This window comes from Cyanistes caeruleus, chromosome 2, assembly GCF_971803275.1.
Source record: "Cyanistes caeruleus chromosome 2, bCyaCae1.hap1.1, whole genome shotgun sequence".
NCBI lineage: Eukaryota > Metazoa > Chordata > Aves > Passeriformes > Paridae > Cyanistes > Cyanistes caeruleus.
In genome coordinates, this window is record NC_141702.1 from 23,172,958 (window position 1) to 23,193,354 (window position 20,397).

The 20,397-nt window shown below is 39.4% G+C and overlaps 1 long non-coding RNA gene across 1 annotated transcript; it reads left to right on the forward strand.

The window, feature by feature from the left end:
• The first annotated feature begins 12,578 nt into the window (after positions 1–12,578).
• Positions 12,579–20,156, forward strand: LOC111926092 (uncharacterized). The gene is made up of 4 exons (XR_002862673.2): positions 12,579–12,610; positions 12,748–12,903; positions 19,395–19,510; positions 19,876–20,156. It is a non-coding gene; the product is annotated as an uncharacterized LOC111926092 (long non-coding RNA).
• The last annotated feature ends 241 nt before the right edge of the window (positions 20,157–20,397 follow it).

Consider the following 20,397-nt stretch of genomic DNA (forward strand, 5'->3'; position numbering starts at 1 on the left):
TAGAGAGAAAGGAACCTGGTAACTTAGACACCCAATGTACTGTAGACACTGAAAAATCACTGGAGCACAAAATTCAGAATTGAGTTTTAAAATTATTATGGCAACATAATATATGTTATATATAATATATATTATATATAATATGGAAACATTTTAGCATGTTTTAGGAGATACAGTACTGATTTTAGCCCAGGTCACATGGCTAGAAGGAGTGGAAAATGTGACAACTTCAAGTGATTTGAGGAGGCCTTTCTGCTTTGAGTTATGTAATAGGATCACCCATTATTGTAGCAGAAAAAGTAATGCCAGAGAATAATCCATGTTAGTGCTCAGAGGCCAACAGCCACCAGATCTCCCAGGAGCCCCACAGCTATGTACAACTACCAGAATGTCTCCCAGTGCCTTTATACCTCAAAGCCAACACTGGTATGGGCCTTTTTCCTTTCTTTCACTAACTAATTTCACCAGGATTTTAAAACATTTTACATTTGCTTGGATTTTGTACCAAGGTAAATGGAACTGGACCAATAGGCTAAGAAGTAACACTGGTATTTTTGCAACAAAATATGTGAACATATGTCATAAAGTGTAATTTCTCCAGAAGTCAACCTGGAAAGGGTGGAAAGCAATGAGAACATGCAGTTTAAGAATGTGTACTCATCATCTCTTTTAAATTCTTCTAGGACATGCAGAGCAGGTCAATATCTTTTGAAACTGTGCAAGTTAATTTTAGGAAGTATATTATCAGCACCAGAAAATCTCCTTGCAAATGTTGTTTCTTGTCCCAAAACATTGCTTTACCAGCTGTTGTCACCTCAGAAATACTACTTATTGTGCTATAACTGCATGGTTTCTTCAGCCTTCCCAGAAAAGAGTTTTGGGGTTTTGAATGCCCTTGTGTCACATGTGTGAGGACTTAAAGAATGCATTTGCATGTCTGAAAACGTAGTTCCCATAAGATAGGTCACCACAACAGGAACTTGAGATAAGCACAGATAGCAGAACAGGAAGGCATTAATTCCAGGCCTAACAAAGGTGAGGGTTTGGAATTAGCATACCAGACATAATGCCACTGTGCAAACTGTGGGAACTTCAGACTTTATCCAGACAGAAAAAACTGCATAGCAGAAAACTGGGAAAGGATACACATGCCAGCCCAAATTGTGGGAATGGCATCTATGCCCATGGATACCTGGGACTGCACTGTATAAAAGTGTTACCTCCATAAGAATAACTCCCACCACCAAAGCCCAGGCTGAAGAAGGATCAGTGGGATGCCACAGGAGTCCATAATGTGCTGATATCTTCTGCTTAATCTCTCTCTCTGTGTCTCACTCTGACCCTCTCTCCCTCCTTCCTCTTCCTATTTCTTTTTATCTCTCTACCTCACATTTACTGTTAAATAAAATCTGTACAATTGACTTTGCCATATGGTCTTGTTTGCACCTTGATTTAGGCAGAAGCATCTTTTATAATCGGATCTTAACAACATAATTCTCCTTCACGTTATATTTCAGAAGAATGAAAAATCTCCTCCACCATTTAGGGCAGTATCTTGAATAACTTCATCCCAACAAAACCTGTCATTTTAGAATAGACATAACTACAGTATCAAAGTGTTTTTCCTGCTGAATTTGCTTTCTCAATCTTCAGAGACTTCACCTTTACTCAGAAAAAGCATGCAGTCAGCTGAACTATAAAATATTGTGAACTTGGTGGGCAGCCTTTACCCAAAATATTCTGGTTGTTCCAAAAAAAATTAAAAAAAAAAAAATAAAAAGGCCATTTTGTCTGAAACCTTTCCTGTTATTTGTTTGCTTTTCTTGGGGGAAATTGAAAAATATGCATTTAGTTCACACTGTGCATACTTATCTGTAGAAATATGTATGCCCCTGTATGCCTCATTTGGCTTAGAGTTGTAGTAGTTCTATACATGTTCTATAAGCACTTCTTAGTTCCACTGGGTTGAGCTTTCAAGTTTTTTTTTCTTTGATGCACCTTCTAGTTGCTGGTGCTTGTTAAAAGTGACTGCAAAAGACCCTGCTAGAGCCATCACACCACAGAAAGGCTCTAATACACCAGAGAATAAGTGCTCATACTATGTGAGCTACACATCCACCCAATTTCCTAGGTATCCTCAAATTAATTGTTCTACTGCTCCAATTCCTTTTTTAAAACTTGACCAATGGCAATGTCACATCCATCTGGCTAAAGTTTTGAGCCTTTTTCTAAGGATATTCATGACTTAATTCTCATCTTAGATACTAAACTATTCCCCTACTGTCTTAGCTATAACTGAGCCATGCTGTCACCTATTCCTCTCCCTTCCAACAATGATCTCCAAAGCAACACCTGTAAAGCAGAATTGCATCACTGCACTTGTACCTGGTTTTGATCCTCAGCAGAGACCTCTGTTGTTTCTGCATCCTCTTGGTCCTCAAATTCAGGTGTTTGTCTCTATGTACAGTTTATAAATTATTGCACAGCTTACTCTGTGAAAGCAACACCATTATCAGCAGATAAGAAGACCTAGCTACTTACGTCCATGTAAACTGTTAAAGTTCCTTATTTACAGCAGATTTTTTTTTTTTTTTTTTTTTTTTTTTTTGTGTGTGTGAAACCAATAGAATAGTTTGTAATGGGATCTCTGTCCTCTTTTAAATTCACTTCTATTTATACAGTTTGCTGGAGTCAGTCTCTGATAAGGCTGACCCATAAATACCTGACAGGCAAGAGGCTATTTTCTATTAATACAAAATCTTTAAAGTGCAGCCAGAGTTATTTAAGCCAGGAACCAAAGTGACTTTTAGCTGCCTGAAAAATTATATATTTTATATTATATATTTTTTGTGAGACTGGTGAATCTTAGCACTGGTTCATTAATAATGTGGATGGTGATATCTCACGACATTATCACGCCACAAAGTAATACATCTTCACTCAAAATTTGTTATGAATATCAGAAATCTAAGTATGAGATGGCCATATATTTGGGAAAGTGTGGAAGCCTTTTCTGGTGGTGCAGTTTATAAGCTCATATTCACATTGATAAACTCCTACCAATCTAATTAATCATCTATCACATCAAATTTACTATCAATCTGGCCTCAAGTTTAGAGCTAATTAAAAAAAAAAAAAACAAAAAAATGAGGCAATTATAACTTCTAAAGACACAGTTTATTTTCACCAGAAATAAAAGTATCTTTAAATGAGTGAAGTACTCTCTTTCAGTAACATGCAGCTTTCCTGACCAAGCACATTTTCACCTTGGTTTCACATACTACATTTTTAGCCAGTTGTAGTATGTGTGTTAAACCATGACACCAGGTTTGTAGCCTAATTATAAGAGAGAAACACAATTAGGTATTTCATTTGAAAAGGGTAGCTGTTAGTTCAATACCAGACTTCCCCACTGAGTGCTCATGTTACTAAGGACAGATTTCCTTTAAAAGTTAAGCGCATACATAGCAAAGAACATAGCAAAAAGGGAGTTATTTTAATTCTTTGAATTATTTATTTGAGGTTTACTAGTATCGCAATATCTGGTTTACTCATTTCTCATAACAAAGCACATGCCTGGTCCACTGCTTGCAGGCACCATTTAGATCTTTAGTGCATAGTGTACTATGAATATTTTCTAAAGTTAATAAAGCATTCTTTTCCTTCCACAGCAGAAAACCATTCTGGTACAAAGAAAAGTGTAATATTCAGCAAATATTTAGAGCTGTCAGCTAAATCTGTTGTTAAATTAGCATAATCTTTAGTTTTTACTCTTTGCTGGCTATTCTAGCCAGCTAGAATAAAACAACTGACCTGTTACAGTGTTTGAAGAGAACACACAGTGGAAAGCCCAGGGATGGAGCCAGAAGCCAGTTTTGTCTCTAAAGTAGATTCAGAAGCTACCTTATGGGTTTTCAGTAAGTGTGACAAAAGAGCTGGAGACTACAGCAGGCTGGATTCTTTTAGCTACAACTAAAAAAGAGATCTGAGTCACTTTGTACTGTTTTGACTTCATGAAACTTGTAGCATGCTGTCAACCTGCACAGAAGTCCAGCCTTTAATCTAAGTAAATCTGGCTGCAGGAAATGAGACAAGTCAAGGTCACAATGTAGGGGAGAAATCTTGGATTCAAGTTCCATATGGAGCCTCTCTTTGGGAGCAGAAGATTGCTCTTGTGCTAAACAGCACATTAAAATGGGAAGTAAAGGAACACCTGAGGATTGCTCTCAACATCTGTAACTATGTTGCAATTATAGAATCTTTCATTTGTATCATCAGCAGCCATCTTATAGCTACAAAATCTTTGCTGACTGGTTTTGAACTTCTGACAATTTGACCAAAAAGCCCCTTAACATCTCCATGATGTATAAAGGTATATAAGCATCTCCATGAGCTCCTAGGAAAGGCCAATTGGAATAAGCATGAGTGCTGAAATATGGCATCCTCTTCACTTTTAGGAATAGGTTATGTCACACAGAATGGAACTGAGGAGTCAGCCAAAAGAGGACCGTGATAGAAATAAGCATAAGGTAAAAGTTATATGAAGATCTTTTTTGGCTTCAGAAGAACAAAAAGGAAATGGAGTGTGGGTCTAGGCCAGGAGCTTCTCCTGTGCTGTTCTTCAACAGTTTTCATCTTAATTTAGAAACTCAGTGTCATGTTTGCCATGTTCTACAGCGTTCTACAGCCTTAATGTCAGCAGCTGAGTCAGTGCATTTCCAGGGAGGGAAGGGAATGGAAACAGTGGGACCACAAAGAGAGGCTTGTGGAACAAACTTAGGAAAGAGAAGATGCCTACTGACATCCCTGAGATTTATTCTTTTACTAGCTACTAGACCTGAGGAGAACAGCAGTCCAGAAAGGGAATTTTGACAGCGATAAGATAAAGGAAAGGCATTGAAGTTTTGGTAGTAGTTGTAAAGCAAGGTGAGACAGAAGACAAAAAGCTCTCCTGGCACAAAGGAATCTGCACACAACTCAATTTGTGACTCAAACACAGACCAGGAGATTGCACCCATGTTTACATTTTGGGATACAGCCTGCTCTCAGTGCCTGAAAGCAAGGGTCACAATGCAAACTGTGTTTATATGTCCCATGCAATCTTCTGAACCATGGCCAAGCATTGTCCAGGACAGAAAAAGCTGGCACTGGCCAGAATTGTGCCAGAGATCTTACAGATAATGATACATCAGTGCTCCAACTCTGCCATGACACAGTGATTTTATTAATTATGGAAGTAGCTTATGAAACTATCTTGGGCAGTAGGAGGAATGCTAGTATGCTATGCAAGACACCATTAGTGCTATGACAGCACTATGCAACACATGAATATAATTTTGAAATGCACTTGGAAATAAACTAAACATAGCTGCACTTCTTAAAGCATCTGAAAGTCTCTGGAATTAAAATCCTTTACCCAAGCGAAAAGTGATCCCTTGCACTGGATGCCAGGTAAATGGTAAGTAGCAGACCACTACAAAATCTACGTCATAATAGCTTCTCCTGTGTTACAGAGATTCATTCATTACATAGTTTTCTGGAAGAGACACTTGTTAGGCCTAATTTTGGTTATATTATGAATGTATAGTATTACAAGTTATAGAGAGAAAACACATTTCTGTAAATTTCTGGAATTATCATATGGAGACACAGTAATCTTCTATTGCATTAAAGTGGTAAATTCAGGGTTTTCTGTAGGTTGCAGCAAATTGTGAAGATTTGTGGCATCTTTCTGGAAGTTATGCTGGTGTCATCCTCTTCTGGGAATGCAGAAGAGCTGTATCATTGTAAGTCAGTAAGTCACTGAGAATTGACTGAATTCTCAAACAGTTTACTAAACTAGAAGAGATTATAATAAATGGGAAAAGTGAGAAGCCAGCAACAGTCTCTCTCTCTCTGAGGGCATCCAAGGCAAGCTCAAGCAGATTTTAATGAGTTTGTTTATGGGAGTTCAAATAATACTTCTGGAATTACAAGAGATACATCCATAAAAACCAATTTATATTACCATTCCAGCAGTGCTGTTTCTAAGTTGAATGAAATAAAACATCATAAGATGAGGAGATGAACCTTAAGCAGGACAATACTTCTGTCTTAAAGCAATTCAAAGCAAAATACACTGCCCTTTTGGACCCCAGGGTGACTATTTGAAGATAATCTATTTTGGGGGGGTCAGGTAAACCCATAGAACTTCTTAACTCCTGGATATGTTAACTGCTTATATTTCAGTTAGTACCTACCGGTGGGTAACTAATTACACTGTGAAGAAGACTGCCAGCTATCTGTTTGGGCAAGGCATTACTGATGTCAAGCTAAGGAACAGGGAGGCCTGTAGCTGCCATGGCCAGTTTGTATTTGGGAGAAGCCAGAGCATCCCAGCAGAATGCTGTGGGACGAGCCAGCAGCCTTCCAGTCCCTACAGCTGATACGCTCAGGCACAGACAGCACCTGGTTATTATAGATCATACAAGAATAACGTAGAAGTTCGAAAGCACACCAAATTGTCATCCTAAACATTTACCTTTCTAACATGAGGGGAAGCTGTACTTTCCCCAGTCCTTCTAAAAACTTTAAGAAACACTCTAGGGTTTGTGGGCAGTCTCTTCCAATGTTTCATTAGTTTTACTGATATCCAGCCTGTATATTTCTACTTGAAATTTACTGAAGTTTGGTTGTAATAAGATTCATCAATCTCTGGCTGCTTATGCTAATCTACCCAGGTGGAGACCTTGAGGTAACACAACAGATCCTTGAAGGATGAGGGAGAGCATGACACTGCAGTAAACCCCAATCATTCCTTGGATCCTAGGAAGATCTTTGCTTTTATGAATCAAATCAAATGCTAAAAATAGTTCACAATTTGTAATTCAATTATCTCTTTCTTCTTTTTCAAATGCCTTGTGTTTAACTAGGTTTTCAGCAAAAATGCAACTGATTTCAGTACTGCCAATGGGGTTCCAATTCTAAGTATAAAAGTCAGAGCTTCCTGTTTCTGAATGGACCTCAAAATTCTAGAATTTTTCTATAAACTGCTACTTACATTAAGTACATTTTATTGTGTATAGAAAATATGGTGCTGCTCTAAGATATGTTGATGCTCTCTATGGTGCCTACTGCCATAGCTGCCTTCAGACTATGCTCAAATTCATGCCAAAATTCCTTAGGAATAAAGTTGTTTCCACTTGCACTATTTACCAACTTGTCTGAAATTAATCTGAATAGAACTTATATGGACTAACAAATGGAAGAAAATTAGGATACATCTTGAATGAACCATTTCACCTATAAAGGAACCTGAGATTTTTAATCACATACAGAGATGTGCAAGCAAGAATCAGTTTTGAGTGAGCACCTAGATCAAATTTTTCAAGTGTGAATGGCTCAGATCTGACTTAAATATACATATCTGGGCAAATAAACAGATAAATAAAGATATTTGTCTGTATCAGAACTGTTGAGTGTATGCAGTACCTATTGATTCATTGAGAGGTAAACAGAAGACATTTTATGCAATATTTATGTGTTTTAATAATACTATATTTGTGCTGCTAAATGTATTGCTTTATTATCATCAGACAAGGTTTAAATGTGACTTTCTCACGCAAAGTTTCATGAGCACTACTGTGCTGTGCTATCCCAGATTAAGTCCATTTAAACAACTTTGTATTTGAGTACTTCGTTGACTCCTTCATATTTATTGTAGGGTTGCATCTGTTTTCATCAGGAGGACTATTTTAGCAGGATTACTGATGTGATAAACTGGGCAGTTGGTCATAAGACCATTGTTTTATACCACAAAAAAACATGGATAAAACAACAGCAATGACACTTTGTGTTAAAGGCTTTACTAACAGTGAGCACTTGCAGGTCTGTCTCTGTAAGGACTGAAGAAGTTGGGGTTTTAAGTACTCTCAGTACTACTAAAAGGAAGGAAATAACAGAATAAAAATCCTAGCAGAAAAAAAAACCCCAAAACTTAGCCAGCAACCCAGGAGCAACATCTCATTCCAGTAGTTATCCAGAAATCTGATTTCCTTTGCTTTGTGTCAGGCTCTTAGCATTATTGTTGCAGTTAAGGGAACTTTATGGGAATGATTAAAATAAAACTTCTTGGAGGAGAGGTGACACAAGAGACTGCAGCATCACTCGGGAAGTCATTTATCTACTGCGAAAACACAGGTCTCTTGCTTTATTAAACATCTCTGTACAACTCCCCTTGTTGTCTGCAGCCAGATATTCACCTGGCACAGTTCCACTGGAATCAATGGACCCATATTGACTTACACAAGCTGAAAATTTGAACCTCTGAGTTTATTACAACATCACTAAAAGGGCTGATTAATTGTAGGATGGCATCACAATATGATAATAACGCTCAGAAACCTCTCCAGAGTGGAATAGAAATTTATTATGTCTTTCTGCAGAGCATTTGTTTTATGCAATCTACCTCTTTTTCAGTTGTGGGGGAGTTTTTTGTTTTATTTTTGAAATACAGATGGTAATCGTGTTATCATCTCTGGTTTACGCCGCAATAAACATCATGACATGGTTGTAGTATATATTTCCTGAAATCCTGACTGTCACTGGGTCTCAGGCACACAGTGATCCTCCTGAAAAAGAGTATACATTCTCCATTTGGCAATATCCTGCAGAAGACATGGCCTTTCTGTCCTTCAGCTCAATCAGTCCCCACCAAGGGGCTTGCTGCCTGGGCTGCTGGGCAGCCCTGATACAACACAACTGGGACCAAAGCTAAACTGAGATCAAGCTTCTGGGAAAAAAGCTGCGCAGAAGAGACATCAAAATCTCTCTCAAGGCCTCCCCCACCTTTACTCATACATCTAAGCTGTAGCTGTTTCCTAGGTTCAGGCCTGAGCCATGTTGGAGGTGTGCCTGTGCCTGGCCAACATCCTGACCTCCTGATTTGACCTCAGACTTCTCTGGACTGTTAGAGTCCCTGGTTGCCATCACCAGACCTGCCCTGTTCTCCCTGCTTAGGTACAGTGAGACTGATCCTTTCTTATGAGAACACTGTCCTACCACCTTGCCATTACCCCAGCTGCTGCTTGCCTTCCCTGGAGATTAGCCTGCCCTTGTTGCTTCCTGAGAAGATGAACCCTTAAATACTGCACAGACACTGCTACTGCAGCAGGCATAAATAAAAGAGACATGCTGTTGCTTTTCCAAAAGATAAAAAAATGTCCCTTACAGGATCATTCTTATTTACTATTATATTTAGTAGGAATAGTAAAAATTGTGCCTCTATTTTTGTTTGTTTTGCTATGCATAAATTTTCTGTTATCTAAGAGTTCATAGTCTCAGAAGCCCAATGGCAGAGAGAAAATTTCATCCAAAGCACCATGGACCAAGCAAATAATTTCTCTGCTTTTGCTTAATTTTAATAATGTGAGTAGAGGCGTGTTTTAGATATGTCTGTACAGTAGATATGTCAACTGTCCTGCATAAGTGTGAGACACACTCAAGGGTTTACCCCAGCTTGTTGTTGTCCTGAGGAGTCCCTGTAGCTCCTGCAGCAGTGACACAGTGCCCCAGTAGCCTTTCCCCACCACGTGTGAAGATGCAGAGAGCAAAGGAGACCAGATCCTGTGCTACAGGTAAGGTTGGGCCTCTTCACGAAGCCTCCCACACAGAAGTCACAAAAGAAGAATTGTTTAGCCCCCTGCAGTTTCATGCCATCACTCCTGTCCTGTCACAAACTCAGCAAGGGGAAATGAGACGAGCTGGTGCAGCAGGGCAGGGATACATCCCACACAGGATCTGCCTTGCTGAGCCTCATTGGCTAGGTTAGAGGAAAAGCAGAGGTCTGAATCAAACCATCATTGACTGGCTCATCTCCTAATTCTCTATTTCATGGCAGATCTGGGTCAGGAGAGGTAAAATGAAAAAACCCCAGAGGTAATAAACTTAATGCATGAGGCTCCAGCTGTGGCTGTATAGTCTAATTCTGAAAGTAAAAAAGCAGAACAGTCCTTACTTATAGGACTGTAAGTAGCCAATAACAATGTAAGGTCAAAATATTTTTGAGACAACTCTTAGTAGAACTAAACTGTGCAAAGGGCAAGTTCTCTTTTCACAGAGGAGTTTTACAGTGCTGCACACTCAGCAGCAGCACTAAATGTTAATAGTATGGAGAAATTAGGTACAAGTATGATATTTTGGTGTAAGACTCCTCAGCATGAGTGACTTTCTGAAATGGCAGTGGGCATGACACATATTCATCCTAATGCTGCTGCTGACATGCTGCATGAAATGGTGCTTTGAAGTGTTTTGGGGAGCCAGGATGGCAGTACTGTTTCCATCAGAAGCACCCAGGTCCCACAGCAGGCCAGACCTAGAGCACTGCAGTTCAGCAGCTCATTAAGCATTTCAATCATGTCTTGCAGTTCTCTGAATTGTGGTCTTTCCAGTACATCAATTTTTTTCTCTAATTGTATTGATTTTAGCAAATTGCAGTGTCCTTCTGTTGATTTTCAACTATGTATAGCAAAAACTTGCAATGTGAGAGAAAAAACAAACTCATTGTGCTCTAGAAAGTTATTCTATACCATTAGACCTTTCATGGAGCAAAACGTGAGAGACATCAGAGCTAAGAATAAATGAAAATATTGCAGTTACTACAAAAATAAACAGAAGCTAAGTTTTTTAATTAATATAGACCTTACATTCATCACCCAGAAGAAAAAAGACCAGTCAATTGTCTGGAGCACCAGCTCTGTAATTACACACCCATTTATCTTCAGTGTGTGGAGGATGTAATTGCCTGTGCCCAGCTCTATCTTTGGGTCATCACAATGGACCAGCCATACAGTGTGCCAGCACCTGCCATCTGCAGGCTGTCCTCCCACACCAGAGACCTCAATTCTAGCCCACACTCCTGACTAAATCATGTTTTTATAAGGCAGACAACTCCTAAAATCTGTTCAATTAATTAAGGGCTGCCATACAACCTCTCTAAAACCAGCAACACAACCCCTATCTTCTTGCTTCCCCATGATGACAAGATATTATTCCCCTCTACATTTTCATTTTACAAGACAGCTCAGTAATTGTACTGCTGGATCATGCTTCCACTTCTACATTTGTGGAAGTGCTCTGGAGTCAGTGCATCTAGACAATACAGTTCCAGTCATCTCATTCAGGGTAGGAAGAAAAAGTACTTTGGTGCTCAGGAACTATGTATGTGTTCCTGTTTCTTTGACCTTTTTACTCATTTTAGTGAATGATTTGCTAATAAAAATATGTAAGCACATTGGGGAGCTGATAACCAAGACTGGAGTGAGTGTTTCAACAAGTCAGACAGCACCAAGAGCATTTTAAAGAACAGTGGAACCTGTGTCATTCATTCAAGAATTTATATGGTACATAGAGCCACCAGCTGCATTTCTGGATGTAGGGCCCATGTGGTGGGAGATAACTGGCTCATCCCTGCAGGTAAATACCTTATCTTTAGAGGAGGGTGTAGCACAAATATGCATCTTTCTGCAGTGTTCCCTTCTGGTTAGCTCTGAGATACTTCTTCACTGCTTTTGGTTTAGGCTCTTTTAGAGTAAATCAGTCCTTTATTGGATTTAGTTCATATATTTTACAGATAGTTTAGAATTTTTTTTACATCAATGAGCCATGACAATATACATAAGAAATTTTTATTTTTCTGTTCTTTGTTTTGGGAAAATTAATACATGTTCACATAAGTGGGGTTAATCTAGCATCTAGCAGGCAATTTTTCTCCCATCTTTTAATTAAAATTTTCTAACCTTTTAATTAAGCATATAAAAAACAGAAGGATGCAGTCTATAGTTACTTATATTTAGCTGTTATCCTGTGTGCATTTAGTCCTTATCCCAAGAATTTTTGGTGTATACAAAAGACAAAATAATTTACACAACAGAAGGTTGAAATTACATGTTTAGGGGCATTCCATATGACTTGCACTTCTTTGTGTTTTGAAGTCCCCTTTCTCTGTGAATCAGGAGACACCTTGGTAGGACCCATTACATGGAGTTATCACTTTAGTAAAAATGTGTTCTTTCAAAACTCAATTTATAATCTGTTCAGGTACTTGTTAACCTCACTAAAAATCAGTGGACCAAATCTCATATATATTACCAGAATGCCACTTAAATCAAAGAGTTGCCTTAGGTAAGTAAGGAAGACATTTTTCCAGTGGGGATGTTCATTCAAGTAATCCTGCAGGCTTACGTCTATCCTTGTTATCAGACACTCAGCAATGTCAAGTTAATTAATTTATTTCCTTTCAAGTGTTTTTTCCCCCATCAGTGAAAGAATTAGATGAAATGAGCAAGAAAAAACTATTGCAAATCATTAACACATAAAGATAGGAAATGTGTCATACCTTCTGTTGTGGCCTGCATTCTGCTGCCAGAGACTGAGGAAAAAACACCAGTTCACATTTGGGGCATACCATGTCATACCATGGGGCATGCCTCCAACTACAGTTCTTATTGAAGCTTTAGCATGTCAGGCACAGCAGCATTCAGTTATGGTGTGACTTCATTAAGGTCACAATAGTCCACTGTTAGTCTCCATTTTCCATTCAACCTTCACACTGGCCATGTAGGATCGTTAAAAGGTGAGCAGGTCTTGCTGATGACTCCTTGGCCCTCCAGCCAACAAACTGGCCTATGGGTGGGGGTCATATTAGGTCAGATATTGCTGTCAGTGCACTGCTGTGGTAGAGAGTGGCACCTGTTGTTCTTTGACCTTCAGCAACTCCACAACACAAGGGTCCTCTGAGAGACTGGGCAAGGAAGACACCTGCTTAATTTCCTCGCAAGACAGAAAGCCCAACCTTTTGGGTCCTTGAAACACCCTCTTCTGAGTCTCTGCCAAGGATGTATGGAGTCTCTGGACCAGTCACTACAGGTAGCTTTTGCCACTCATTCCCAGTGAGGGTCACTTCAGCCTTCAATACATTTAGCTGTTGGGACACTCATTTTTCACCCTACTTTCTCATGACTTCACTCAGGTGAAGCCACAGGATGGTCTGTGGTGTGTAATTGCTATATCCTCTCTCTTGAGCAGCAGACATCTAACTCCTGATAGCTGAGATACTGGTCCATGCAGGTGTGGACTAGAACATATCCTGTCTGAATTGCTGGAACTCTCGGAACATTTTCTCCACAGCTGAGACACAGCCCCACTGGGGGAAGAGAGAATTTCTTCATGTTGCTGGAGTTGGGCAGCCCATACATTCACTGTTTGTCTCCCTCCATCTTTCCAGGTCATTGCTGTCTATGATAACAGAGGTGGGCTCCATAGAAACTTCTACCACCTGGGTGGCTGACATACACTTGATTTCATCTGGATCTTTAAATAATTCCTCATTGCTCATGAATCACCTCCAGCACTGCTAATCCCCTCAGGTACTGGATACTTTTCTCAATGGTGATCCATTTGCCTGAATGACATAACATCTTCCTTGAAGGAAGACTTTCCCTTACTGCCTAATAGAAGTCACATCCAGAGGCTGAGGTCTTGTGCCCTTTTTCCAATCTCTTTGCCAATGCTTTATCTAGGAAAGGATCCTAGCTGCTGCTTGGTTCTTCTACCCTCTAGTTGCAGGCCACTGGTCCTTCTACCCCAGCATTGGAGCAATCAGGTGACAATATGCTGGTCTAGATGAAGCTGAAATCTTTTCACATATCTCATAGCTCTCTCAGGGATAGGGATCAGGGGGTTATTGCCCTGTTTATTAGTTCTTTCAGTTCCTCCTCCTGTTCTCCTGATGGCACTTGGAGAATCCTGCCTTATCTTCTTCTTCCTCCTCCCCTTTTACGTAGGAGTTTCTTCCTTTATTAAACAAGCTCACTTTTGCATCCAGTATTTATTCTCATGTATGTTGGGGCAGCAGTTACCAGCATGGGTTGGTAACCTGGTTCAGCTTCCTACTTGCCAGAGTTGGAGCAGCTGCAGTGCCTGTTGCAGGGGGTTGAGTAGCCCCAGTCCCTATTGTGGTTGCTGCAGTGTCTGTCATTTTGTCATCACATCCAAAGACCTCTTTTTCCCCCTAAAGAGTATTGAGCAGGGCTCATGATCTTCCTGGGCCAGGCCCCAGCATGTGGCAGTGATTTTTTTCTCTCTGGAATTATCAGGGTCACAGCATATTTTTTTCCAAATATTTTACCAGTTTTTCTGGATTCTGCACTTTTTTAGGGGTGAAGTTCCAAAACACTAGAGGTGTCTGCTTGCCTAGATTCTTGCCCATGCTATCCCACACATCCTGTCACTCATAACTATCCACCCTTGGAATAGATCTCTGCATGGTATTCTTAAATATTTGTTTAACCTTAAACAAGACCTGAAATTTGTTCAGGAGACAGCAGTAGGAACACGCTTGTTTGAACATCCCAGGGATTCAAAATTTTCAAGAGCTATTGTAACTAGCCTGGAGGAGAAGGGGAAGGTGAAGTAGCAGGGGAGCGTTCCCTCTTGTCTCCCCCACAGACCAGCTCTCTGAGGAGAAGAGGTGGAGTGTAATTGTTAATAGTTTTTGAGACATGGCTCCCAAAGTACAGAGATGACAGCAGTGCTGAGTACAAATACCAGATTTGTCTCACGATCGCTAATTTTATGATATCATAAACCAGTGTTACACAGTACAGCAAAATGATAACCTTAATCCAGCCCCCAGGGATGATAAACAGCACAACAGGGAACATATACAGCAAGTAAGGTCTTACATAACATAACCCTGAGAACAAGTGAAAATTCTCTGAAAGCAGATAAATCAACAGTGTGATCAGCAACACTGATTATATTAAACTAATATAATGAACCTGTAAAACAAAAAATTTTTAACACATCTCAGGTCAGATCTGTTATTTCAGCCCTTTGAACCTGATGCTGGGTACCAAAAAGGACAGTTGGTGTTTAACCCCAACCAGCAGCCTAACACCACACAGCCGTTCTCTCACCCCCCTCTAGTGGGATGGGGGAGAGAGGGAGAGAAGAGGGAAAGAGGTCAATCTTGTGGGTTGAGATAAGGACAGACACTGTAAAGGGAAAGGAAAATAATATTAATGATAAAAGAATATATAAAACAGGTGCAAAAAAACAACAATGTAGCTGCTCACCATGCACTGAATGATGTCCAGTCCATCCCTGAGCAAGTGGCTGCCCCACCTTGTTGGCCAATTGCCCTTAGTTTTACTGCTCAGGAGAGTGCTGACTGTGGTATGGAATATACCTTGTGTCCATTTGGGTCAGCTCTCCTGGATGTGTTCCCTCCCAGCTCCTTGTGCACCCTGCACCTCCTCAATGGCAGAGGAGCATGAAAAGCTGAAAAATCTTTGAATCAGAGTAAGCCCTGCTCACTAACAGCTAAAACATCAATGTGTTAACATTATTGTCATCCTAAATCCAAAACACACCACTGCATCAGCCACTAGGAACAAAAATAACTATCCTAGCCAAAACTAAAGTACTAGTTCTTTCTCTCCCTCTTTATTTCCAAGCTGACAGTTCTGAATCAGTGAGACTATCTAGTATCTCTAAAGTTTTAGACTGACTTAAACTTGGTTCCCATGAAGGATTCAGAGGCCAAGGAGTCGAGCACCTAGGGAGATGTTGTGGTGAAAAGAAGTAAAGAAAGGCCAGCAGTAGAGGAGTGGAGGGAAGTAATCACAAAAATTAACTTCAGCCCTGGGGATACCTGACCTGCTTCTCTAAGCTTCTTTATAAAGAATGGAGGATAATTATGGAACAGACAAGTCAAAGCAGAAACCTAATTTTAGGCTGTCTGAAATTGCACTCCCAGGGGAACTTCACTCACCATCATAGAGCTCCAGTGTCCACATTTTAAAAAGGGATTTTTTAAAAGTATTGTTGAGCAGAGAGAAAATACAAAAATCATTTAAGAACTGGAGAAAATGTCTTTCTTCTAACTTGGTCTGTTTAACTTACCAGGAAAGAAGACTGGGATGTGAATAGATTAAGATGTATAAATGCTTTCATGAGTGAAAAACACTCATTTACAGAAGGGGGCTTTATACAAACAGAGGAATACATAACTAGAGCCAATTGTCTAGAAGCAGAAGGCAGAAAATTTAAATTAGAAAATAAGCATACATTTTTAGCTGTAGGATTGAATAGGTACTGGAACATACTACAGAGGAAAATGATACATTCTCACCATATTCAGATTTTCAAGTCAGGACTAGGCTGAAAGAAAAGTTTCAGTTAAACTAAGGGTCTCAATGCAGCATCACTGTCTGATACTTAATGGTCTGTGATATTCAGGAGATTAGATAGTCTCTCTCAACCTTAAACACCATGAAGCTTAATTCTATGAGTCTGTACCAGTTACCAGGGATATAGGCTTTTTATAAAATAATACTCCCCAAATTCAACTCAACAGTTTGATAGCTTCTGGCATCTTTCAACACCAACCAATCTCTGAAATATTTCTGGCCATAACATTACTTCTGTTGAGAACTGAAGAGTTAAATATAAGCTGAATGCAGCTGTTGAAATAACTGTTTATTAATAATGGGGCTGTTTACTATTCTTTTATAAAAGTTCTTAAAAACAATAAGGAGTCTGTTAATTTATGGCAAAAATTATCATATTTATGATAATATATATGATATTTAGCAGCTGTAATTTGCCTAGAAATCAAGCTATAGAGAGGGAAGCAGAGTATATTGTTGTGATTTGCAAATGTTCATTAATTGAACATCATTTTAATGCTGTGAAGTAAATATTATTACTGAAATTTTTCAGAACTTTTCAATTGGCTTGTTCCAGGTTGTGTATATGTGTATGCATATATATGTATATATATGTGTATATATATATATGTGTATATATATATATATATATATATATGATAATTCATTTTTTTTTACAATACGATGAGGAAAAGCATATCAAAACCCATTTAAGAAGTCCTGACCCTCTTGATGTTATTTGCAGATTTGAAGGCAATAAACTTTAAACCATCTTAATATCTCACTGTAAAATTAAATCAATCCTAAACACTGTGAAATGTTTTTCATTATTTTGGTATCTGACCTGAAAACCTGTGATTAAAGAAGTAAAATGATCGCTTCAAATATATTTATTTTCTCCTTTTTCTGCACTATGTCTTGTTTGACAATCACTTTGAATTACTAGGTTAGAAAATTCCTCGCTCTCTGCTCACTTTATAGTATTTATAATATATTTCCCATGAGGGTAAAGTGAACTGAATTCTGCTAACAGAAACACTTGAAAATCCATAAGAAAAATGTCCAGGGAGATTGATATTGGGCCTTAATACAGATTAATACAGATGTTTACAGATAATACAGATTAATACAGATACAGATTATTTAATACAGATTATTTCAGATGTTACCTTTAGCTATGTAATCCAATGCTTAGATTTTCCTTGTACTTAAAAAAAGAAGCCCAACATTAAGATAAACCTTATGAATTAAAAATGTTTAATATTAAATGAGAAGTACCTAAACGACTTGGGGTGAAAAATATAAATTCTATTACTCGTAACACTCTGTTCAACAGAAACTCATACAGGGATGGTTCCCCATCCCCATTGGTTCTCCCCAGTTAATTGACATACTCTATTAGTTTTGGAGCTGCTTTAAGGGATTTCAAACACAATAATTTCGACTAGGTTTAACTTGAGCTACTGGGGGAAGACAAAGACCACTGAATGTAATGCTGAGTTTTAAGGCAAACTTTTTCTACCATGTGGCTGCACTCCCTCTGCCCACATACACTCTCACACTGCTCATACATCAGCATGGCTTTTCCCTACCTTCACATCCAAGAGGAGAAATGGACAGGAAGCCATCACAAAACCATGATCTTAACCTCTTCACTACTCCAGCCCTCAATTTCTCAAACAAAACAACAAAATTCCTCCCCTTAGCCAGGATCCCACCTTTCCCTCAGAGTAAAAACTGCAGTAGCTGAGAGGTTTCATTACTTGAGTAGACAGGCCACAAAGCTTTCCTCCCTCTAGCCCTGGTGCCTCTAAGCAGGAATTATTACCTCATCATTTCTAACTGACTTCCTCCATGCCTTTTCACTCAATAGCTATACAGATTTATCAGGGCTCAGCAGTCTGCAGCAGTTTTCAGCTCAGCTACTTGCAACCCATTTGAATTTTTGCTTTCCAAAGAAATGGCTCTATGCAGAAAAGTGACATATGTCACCTGGAAAGCATTGACCTTGCCTTGCTTTCCTGGCAAGGTCATTGCAGTATATTTGTATATTTGTGCTAGTTTCAGTATATATAATAGTACTTATTTTGCTGGACCATCTCCTTCCAGTGCTGGGTAGTACATTTATTAATTATCAGCATGAGGGGATCAAAGGCACCCTCAGTCACTTTGCAGATGAAACCGAGTTGGGAGAGACTGCTCATCTGCTGAGGGGTAGAAAGGGATATGGACAGGCTGGATTGATAGGCCAAGACCAATTGTTTAACATTCAGTAAGGGCAAGTGGTGTGACCCTTGGGTCATAACAATCCCATGCAGAGCTACAGGCTGGGGGCAGAATGGCTAGAAAGCTGCCTGTTGGAAAAGGACCTGAGGGTGCTGGTTGACAGCAGCCAAACATGAGCCAGTGTGTGCCCAGGTGACCAAGAAGGGCAATGCCATCCTGGCCTGGATCAGCAATAGTGTGGTCAGCAGGACAATGAAGTGACTGTCCCCTGTATTGGTCACTGGTGAGGCTGCACCTCAAATCCTGTGTCAAGTTCTGGCCCCCTCATGACACAAAAGACACTGAGGGGCTGCAGCATGTCCAAAGAAGGGCAATGTGCACTCTGCACAAGACGGCTTCTGATCACCACATCACCCACTGGTCCTCCTCTGTTCACAAACAGCAGGTTCTGAGGGGCACCTTCCCTTGGCTCACTCACCAGCTACGTCAGGAAGTTCTCTTCCACATGTTCCAGAAACTTCCTGGACTGTTTTTTCTCTGCTGTGATGTATTTCCAGAAGATATTTGAGAAGTTTAAGTCCTCCTTAAGAACAAGTGCCAGAGATTGTGAGACTTCTCCCAGCTACTGAAAGAATATTATAGACTATTTTGTCAGCTGCTATTATAGAATATTTGGTCAGTTGCTTAAGCAAAAACAAAATACTTGAAAAATGCCTGTGTTAATGCAAACACGCAGAGAGGAAATTACACATAATAGATACACATCCATAGAGTCAAACATCTTCACATTTCTCTATTATGAGCCATACTAAAGTACTGTCCTCAAACCATGTTTTCCTAAAACAAACCTCAGTGTTGGTTTTGTGAGCTGGAGAGCAGACTTACTGATTTTTAGCAGCACAAACCATGTTAGGTTACAGGTCATCTAAACAAATTGCTTTTGACTTTTGAAATGTGCAGACTGCCTTTGCTGAAGGACCTGTTGGCATGAGAAGGCATTTTTGAGATGCATTAAACATGCTAGTTATACAAAAGAGCGTGATGAAATTGTTGCATTCGTACATGAAGGCACAGAGGTGAATATGAATATCATTCTCCAGAACGATCAGTTAGGATTTTGCATACAAAATTTGACCCAGAACATAAAGATCAACTTATTTTCCATTTCAAAATAGCAAGCTTTATTAATATATCATCAACAATCCAAATATATTATAACTAGCACCCTTAAAAACAATCTGGACTTTTCATGTGAATTTTACAGGATGGTTTAGATACGCAAAAATTTTAAAATTCCTTTTCCTTTCACTGTCAAATGGTATTCTCAAATGGCAATAATTAACACATTAACACATTGCTTCATCCTGGAGCAATGGTAGATCTGGTGGTAGTAGATCTGATGGTACATTGTCTGTCAATAACTTTCTGTCAAACTCTTTAGGCGAGCATCATTTTCATGAAACCATCAAGAAGGGATGCACCTGCTGTTTCAGGAACGCACAGCCATGACACAGTTGTGCTGGAAACACAGCTTTGGACTGTGCCATTTGGTGGGACAATGACCAAGCCACAGTGCAGCTCAGGGAAATCCATGAAGCAGAAGAGGAAGGTCATTGAAACAGCTTTTCTCCAGTTAACCATAACTGCGTAAACTTACCATTCCAGTCAACCTGTGCTCATGCTACCAAAAGACACAATGCCTGAAATACAATTTTCAAGCTATGAGTTTGTAGACTTTAGTAGCACAACTAACAACAAACTAGATACCTCTTCATCACAGACCAGCTCCTTATGCTAAGAGCAATGGGATGTTTCTTTATTCATGCCCATGCTACATTTCAAAGCACTTTATCAAATTATGTTGATCAGCACATGGCTATGTTCCTGCAGAAACTGCTTCAATGTGAGGATATTTGCCCTTGTATCTGAATGTCATCAAGGATATTCCCCAGGAATGTTAGTA